Raw genomic sequence first — 8708 nt, forward strand, 5'->3', positions numbered from 1 at the left:
TAGCCATCCTAGTGGGAGTGAAATGAAAGCAGCAAGAGAGAAGCAAACAGTCACATGTAAAAGATCCCTAATAAGGGTAAATGTTATTTTCTCTTCAGTAATACTGGTGGCCAGAAGGCAATGAAACAATATATTTGAAGTGTTTGCCTCTTTAGGTTTAAAATAAACTCTTCCAGGTAAACACTCCCTTTGGGCAAGAGGAATTCAAAACTCAGGCTCTCAAAACTCAAGCTCTCAGGGACATTCTCTCCCTCCTTTATGCCAGGACAGGTGCAAGGGGAGTTTGCACACATTCCCTCCTGATGTTTGATCTGGAGGCTGAATGTTCCTTGTGGCTGAATGGCCTCCACTGAGGAGACTTTGGTCCTTTTCATAAGCTCCTGGTGCAGGGTTGGCCAAACCAAGGATCCTTTTTCTTAGTCTTTTTGAGTTTCCTTATGGCATCTGATGCTGAAGCCCAAGGTCTCTGACTTTTTATTCTCTACTCATTGAGGACCCTACACTTTGTAGCCTCAGCATCCTAGCCCCTGACAGGCTGGTAATCCTGTAATTTCTTCCCATTCCTCTTCCAGGGGATTGGGAACCCTGGGTCACCTGCACTCCACACACAGCCATAAATAGACCACGCTATTATCTGAGGTTCATTCTTCTAGACACTCACTCTGCTCTTGCTGTTAGGCCACCCCAGGCACCCTGGGAAAGACAGGGAAGCTATACCTTAACCCACCTTGGCTTTATGAGAGTGTCTGTAACACCAATTTCTGCCCAGGTGCAGGAACTTGGGTTTCAATTCTAAAGACCCAAGCAATGTCTCCAATTTTCTCTCTCTTCCTTTCCTGTTACAAATGACATCCAGTTCCTATATGGACATTCTACCCTACATCATATAAGATAATTTACTTCTCTACCCATAAGGACATCTCTGTCTCCTGTCCCTTCCCTTCTCCTGAATGATAACCTCATTCTCTTTACCATAATGACAGATGTAGAATTAAGTAAAAATTGATTGACTATCAAAGCAAATACATCAGGCAATACTGTGAAAGTATTCTTACTTTATGATAAATGGGGACATTGTTGGTTCAGTGGTAGAATTCTCACCTCCCATGCTGAAGACCCAGTTTCAATTCCCAGCCAATACACCTCATGCACAGACTTCACCTGTCTGTCAGTGGATGCTAGTGTGTTGTTATGATCCTGAATAGGTTTCAGAAGAGCTTCCAAATTAAGATGGACTAGTAAGAAAGCTTGGTGATCTACTTTTAAAAATCACCCAATGAAAACCCTATGATTGAAACAGTTCAATCCACTTGTGATGATAGGGATGGTGCAGGACCAAGCAATGTCTTGTTCTGTTGTGTCATGAGTCAGGGGCAGACTCTATAACACCTAACAATAAACAGCAACAATATGATAAGTGATCAGATGATGGAAATATGGTTAATTATAGAGATGTCAACACTTATGATTAATTCATGATAATCATTAAATTACTGAAAATAGTCTCGTGTAGAAGACAGAAATGCATAGTATCTTGGGGGGGGGAAATGTAAAGAGCACTTACTATCTTAGATTAAATTACAGGCTCAAGAAATGAGAATCTCCTGCTTTCTCTGATTGGTTGATCTGCATCAGGACTTGGTATCTTAGTAAGAGTATAAATTTGAAACCCTGCATTAAGAATATATTTCCAAAGTTTCCTTCTGTTCAGCTCTGGATTGGAGCTGAAATAGAAGAAGTTAATGTTCAGTGCACAGAACCCTGCCTTTGAAAAGGATAAATAAACAAACTTCTTTTTCTCAAATTCATTAAGCGCTCTCAGTTAAAAGTAACATAAAAAAAAAAAAAAAAGGATAAAAAATAGAGAGGAATATATGCACCATCAGTGTCAACATGTAGTACAACATTCTTCTACCACTGAGTTGGCTCCTGAACTATGACAACCCCATGTGTTACAGAATAGAACCTCTCTATGGGAGCTCTGGTAGCATAGTGGCTAAAGCACTTGACTGCTAACCAGAAGGCTGGCGGTTCAAACCCACCAGCCACTCCTCGGAAGGAAGGTTGGGCAATCCTACTTCCATAGTGATACTGCCTCGGAAACCCAAGGAGGGGTCCCTATGAGTCAGGGCCAACTCGACGGCAAATAACAACAACAAATAGTGTTTTTTTGGCTGCAATCTTTATGGAAGCAGATTGTCAGGCCTTTTGTGACACTGCAGGATGTGTTCAAACCACTAACCTTTAGGTTAACAGCCAATTACAAACTGCTTATGTCACCCAGGTACCTATTAAGCATTTATGATATGAATGTTCAAAGAAACTTTATTCATAATATCTTAAAAGCACCCAAACGCTCATCAACAGGTTAATGGGCAAACAAAATAAAGTATATCCATATAATGCAATAGTACTCAGAATAAAAAGGATCAAATTACCAATATATACAAATGTATAGATGAATCTCAAAATTATTATGCAAGTGAAAGTAGTCAGTCACAAAAGGCTACCTACTATATGATTTTATTTACATAAGGTTCTGTTGTTGTAAGTTGCAGCCGAGTTGTCTCTGACTCATAGCAGCCCTATGCACAGCAATAAGAAACACTGCCTGGTCCTGTGCCAGCTCTATGATCCTTGCTATATTTGAGTCCATCTTCACAGCCACTGTGACAATCCATCTCATTGAGGGCCTTCACCTCTTTCATCAGCCCTCCACCTTATCAAGCATGACATCCTTCTCCAGGGAATGGTCCTTTCTGACAACATAACCAAAGTAGCTGAGATGAAATCTAGCCTTTCTTGCTTCTGGAGGAGCATTCCAGGTTTGCCTCCTCCAGGACAGATTTATTAGATATTTTAGAAGTTCATGGTACTTTCAGCATTCTTCAGCAGCACCACAATCCAAAAGCATCAACTCTTCTACAGTCTTCCTTATTCATTGTCCATCTCTCACATGCATATGAAGTGATTGAAAATATCATGGCTTGTGTCAGGTACACCTTAGTCCTCAAAGAGACATCTTTGCTCTTCAACACTTGAATGAGTTCCTTTGCAGCAGATCTGCCCAGTGCTATATGTCATCTGATGTCTTGACTGCTGCTTCCACTAGCATCAATTGTAGAACCAAGCAATGTGAAGTCTTTGACAACTTCAATCTTTTTTCCATTTATCGTGATGCTGCTTATAGGTCCAGTTGTGAGGATTTTTTTTTTTTCTTTATACTGAGATGTAATCTATACTGCAGACTGTATTCTTCAATCTTCATCAGTAAGTACTACAAGTCAACCTCATTTTCAGCAAGGATAGTCATGTCATCAGCATATCACAGGTAGTTAATGATTCTTTCTCCAATTCTGATGCCATGTTCTTCTACATATAGTCCAGCTTCTCAGATTTTTTGCTCAGCATACAGATTAAATAAGTATGATGAAAGGATACAACCCTGACAGACACCTTTCTTGATATTAAACCATGCAGTGTCCCCTTGTTCTGTTTGAACATAATTATGCCTCCTGGTCTATATACAAGCTCCTCATGAGTACAATTAAATGTTCTGGAATTCCCTTTCTTGTCAATGTTACCCATAATTTGTTATGACCCACACAATTAAATGCCTTTGCATACTCAACAAAACACAAGTAAACATCTTACTGGTATTTTTGCTTTGAGATAAGATCCATCTGATATCAGCAGTGATATCTTTCATTCCACATCCTCTTCTGAATCCAGCTTACATTTCTGTAAGTTCTCTGTCAATATACTGCTGAAACCGTTTTTGAATTCAGTAAGATTTACTTGCATGCAAAATTAATTATATTGTTTGATAATTTCCACATTGGGTGGAATCACTTTTTTTGGAATGTGTACAAATATGGATCTTTTCCAGTAACTTGTCCAGGTAGCTGTCTTCCAAAATTTTTGGTATAGCTGAGTAAGTGCTTCCAGTGAGGCATTCATTTATTGAAACATCTCAATGGGTATTCCATCAATTCCTGGAACATTGTTCTTCACCATTTCCTTCAGTGCAGCTTCAACTTCTTCCTTCAGTACCATTGGCTCTTGATCATATATCACCTCCTGAAATGGATGAACATCGATCAGTTCTTTTTTTTTTTATTTTAATTTTAATTTTAAGAGTTTGTTTTACATTCAACGTAACACATACATTTAGTTTCATTCCTCATTCGCCATGTCCAACCCTAACCCAGTCTCCTCCCTTCCCTACCTTGCAACCCTCCCCCCGTGCCCTTCATAATTATGCACTCCTGTTTGTCCTGCATTTCCTCAGTTTGAATGTTGGTCCTCTGGTGTCCCATGGTCTATTGCTCTAAGGGATGTATTACCCTAGAGTATGTGGGTGTGGCATCCTGGGTTGAATGGTCTGAGCATACATCTTGTTAACTCTTGGGCTGAGAGCCCACCCCTGGGGGTGAGTTTTATTCCAGGTGCAGAATGTATTCAAGGGCCATAGTATTGGAAGTATCATCAAATTTCATCTGACCAGTCATTCTGGTCATTATTGAGATTTTGGATTTTGTTCCATATTTTCCCTCCCACTCTATCCAGGATCTCCAGATTTGTCCTTTCCTGTGTGGCTGGCATTGGTAGCTGGGCACCATCCAGTTCTCCTGATCTTGAGGGCCATCATGTCCTAGAGCTGATTGCTTCTAAATGCCCTTGTGTGTGTGTGTGTGTGTGTGCTCTTCTTCACTTCCTATGCTAGGAGACCATTAGCTGCATCTTAGATGGCTGCTTGAAAGCTTTTAAGACCCCAGTCACTACTTACCAATGTAGGATGTGGAGCAATGCTTTTATGTATTTTGTTGTGCCACTTGAGTCTGGTGTCCCCCAGTACTATGGTCCTGAGGTAGTAGATCTATTGGATCTCTTTCCCATAGTGTCAGGATGTCTGTGACGGATTACTCTGTGTCTGTCTTCTATTGTTTCTGTAAGGACTGCAGGTATTTTGTATCACTGGTGTCTGTACAAGATTAGCCTCAGCTGGGTTCATCTTGGTACAGTGACTCTGTGTATTCCTTCCATCTTCTTTTGATGCTTCCTGCATCATTCAATATTTTGCCTATAGAATCTTTCAGTATTGCAACTCAAGGCTTAAATTATTTCCTCAGTTCTTTCAGCTTGACAAATGCTGAGTGTGTTCTTCCCTTTTGGTTTTCTAACTCCAAGTCTTTGCACATTTCATTATAGTAATTGGCTTTGTCTGCTCAAGCTGCTCTTTGAAATCTTCTATTTAGTTCTTTATCTTGTCATTTCTTCAATTTGCTTTAGCTACTCTCCATTCAAGGGCAAGTTTCAGAGTGTCTTCTGTCATCCCTTTTGGTCTTTTGTTTGTTTCTCATCTTGTTAATTACTTTTTGCTTTCTTCATGGATGATGTTCTTGATGTCATCCCACAATTCTTCTGGAAGTCACTGGTGTTCAATGCATCAAATCTATTCTTTAGATGGTCTCTAAATTCAGGAGGGAAATATTCAAGTTCATATTATGGCTCTCATGGACTTGTTTTAATTATCTTCAACTTCAAGTTGAACTTGCATATGAGCAGTTGATGGTCTGTTCCATAATCAGCTCCTGACCTTGTTTTGGCTAAAGATATTGAGTTTTTCCATTGCCTCTTGTCACAGATGTGGTCATTCTGATTCCTGTGTACTCCATCTGGTGAAATCCACACATATAGCCACCGTTTGTGCTGTTATAAAAGTTATTTGCAATGAATAAGTCGTTGGTCTTGCAATATCCTATCATGCCATCTCCAGTGTTATTTCTGTCACCAAGACCAAATTTTCCAACGATCAATGATTCTTCTTTGTTTCCAAATTTTGCATTCCAGTCTCCAGTGATAATTAACACACCTTAATTGCACATTCATTCAATTTCAGACTGCAGATGTTAAGAAAAATCTTCAATTTCTTCATCGTTGGCTTTGGTGGTTGGTGCATAAATTTGAATAATTGTAGTATTAACTGGTCTTCCTTGTAGGTGTATGGCTATTATCCTATCACTGACAACATCGTATTTCAGGACAAATCTTGAAACATCCTTTGTAATGATGAATGCCATGCCATTCCTCTTCAAATTGTCATCCCTAGCATAGTAGATCATATGATTGTCTGATTCAAAATGGTCAAAACTGGTACATTTCAGTTCACTTTGGTGGCATAGGGCTTAAGACATTTTACTGCTAACCAGAGGCTGGAAGTTCAAACCCACCAGCCACTCCTTGGAAGGAAGGTTGGGCAATCTACTTCCGTAATGATACTGCCTTGGAAACCCAAGGACGGGTCACTATGAGTTGGATCCGACTCAATGGCAGTGCTTAATGCCTAGGATATCAATATTTATGTGTTCTATTTCATTTTTGACCACTTCCAATTTTCCTAGATTCGTACTTCAGACATTTTATGTCCCATTTATTAATAGATGTTAGCAGCTGTTTCTCCTCAATTTGAGTCATGCCACATCAGCAAATGGAGGTCCCAAAGGCTTTTACTTTATCCATGTCATTAAGGTTAGTTCTACTCTGATAAGGCAGCTGTTTCCCAGTCATATCTGAGTAACTTCTGAACTAAGAGGCTTGTCTTTCTGCATTGTATTGTACAATGTTTCCAGGCTATTAATATAGTTGTCTAGTAATGTATCAGACAGTGTTTCTCCACTATTCATAAAGTTTTCCCTGGCCAATTCTTTGAGAAGTGAATTGCCTTTACCTTCATCCTAGTCTGTCTCAGTCTGTAAGCTGCATTGAAACCTGTGCACCATATGTAACCCTGCTGGCATTTGAAACTCCAGTGGCACAGCCTCAAGCCTCACAGCAACACTCAAGCCACCACAGTATGACAAACTGACAGACAAGTTTGTCTCCCTTTGCTATTCAAAACCTCTCTGGCCTCCCCTTACCTGGATCCTGCCATTCTGTCTGTCATTCCTGGCTTTTCCCCTCTGTTTCCTGCCTGTTGGTGGTGGGTTCTGTGTCCCTCCCCTTACCTGGATCATGCCACTCTTCCTTACCTGGATCCTAACATAAGGTTCTAGGAAATGCAAAAAAACATTTTTAAGGATAAAAAGCAGATTGGTGGTTCCTGAGGCCAGGGACAGAGGGAAGGATGGATTGCAAAGAGGCAAAGATAATCTTTTGTCAGTGATGGAAATGTTCTGTATCTTGCTTGTTGCTGAGCAAATAATTCAAGAGGTTGAAGTATATGAAGAAGAACACAACATGAGGTTTGGAGGATATGGTTGTTAAGGTTTTGTGTCAACTTGGCTGGGCCTGGTTGAGTGGATGGGCAGCTGGTGGCAGTTAATCCCCATGAAAAGACTAGTGATCAACTCCATGGTGGGATCTAACACTAGCAGCTGAGTAACTGCTTTAGGGATGTTGTCTGCTTCCCATACATAAAATGCAGCTTTGGAAATGATCTCCAGCTTATGGCACACTTGAATCCTGCATATAGCCAAGTTGTTGAGCATCCTGCCATGCTCTGCCAATTTTAATGGACTTGAATTAATGGCCTGCCATGTGGTTTGGTAATATCAGGACTGTGCCTTGTTAGTTGTTCTGGTTACCTAGTGCTGCTCTGACAAGAATACAGGCATTTCTTCACTCAGACATCTGCTGGCTGCTGAGGATGCCAAGCCCAAGTTTGACAAGTAAAAAGGCACAGTCCTGATGCTACCAAACCACATGACAGGCCATTCATTTAAATCCATTGCAAGTCCCAAGGTCGGCAGAGCATGGCAGGCTGTTGAGCAATGACACGGCTACGTGCAGGGTCCAAGCATGCCATAAGCTACAGACTATTCTCAAAGCTTCTTCTATATACATAGGAAGCAAACCACACACCCATAGCAGCTACTCAACTGCTTGTGGTAGTTCCCACCATGGAGTTGATTGCCAGTCTCATCATGGGGAATAACTACCACCAGCTGCCCAGCCACTCAACCAGGCCCAGCCAAGTTGACACAAAAACATAATCACCACACTTGTTGACCTTGGATTTGTCAGCATCAGCAGCCAGCAGCTGAGTGAAGAAAAGCCTCCAGCTTCAGCGGTCTTGGAGCAGGAGGCAGAGCTGAAGCCTAAGTTTGAGGACCTTTCACCCAGTCCCTAGAACCTGGCATTTTGAACTCAGACTTAAAGCCTCCAAATTGTAAGAATAAATTCCTGTTTGTTAAAGCCATCCTGTTTATGGTATATCTTATCAAAGTGGCACTAGGTAACAAGAACAGAAGAAACGTCATTAACAGCCTGTGGTATGCAGATGAAACAACTTTGCTTGCTGAAAGTGAAGATGATTTGAAGCACTTACTGATGAAGATCAAAGACTGTAGTCTTTAGGATGGATTGTATCTTAACACAAAGAAAACAAAAATCCTTACAACTGGACCAATGAGCAGCATCATGATAGATGAAGAAAACATTGAAATTGTTAAGGACTTCAGTTTACCTGGCTCTGCAATAATGCCCATGGAAAGAGCAGTCAAGATAATCAAATAACTTGTTGCTTTAGGCAAATCAGGTGCAAAATACTTATTTTGAGTGTTAAAAAGCAAAAATGTCATTGTGATGGTTGGAGCTGTGTGTCAACTTGGTTGGACCCCAGTTCTGTGTGGTTGTTCCCATGATGGGATCAGATGACTGAGTTCTGAGTGGCCAGTCTGCCCAAGGGGAGTTTCCCTAGGGGCCTG

This window comes from Orycteropus afer, unplaced genomic scaffold (genome assembly GCF_000298275.1).
Source record: "Orycteropus afer afer isolate SDZICR_OR568_19922 unplaced genomic scaffold, OryAfe1.0 scaffold00156, whole genome shotgun sequence".
Taxonomy (NCBI): domain Eukaryota; kingdom Metazoa; phylum Chordata; class Mammalia; order Tubulidentata; family Orycteropodidae; genus Orycteropus; species Orycteropus afer.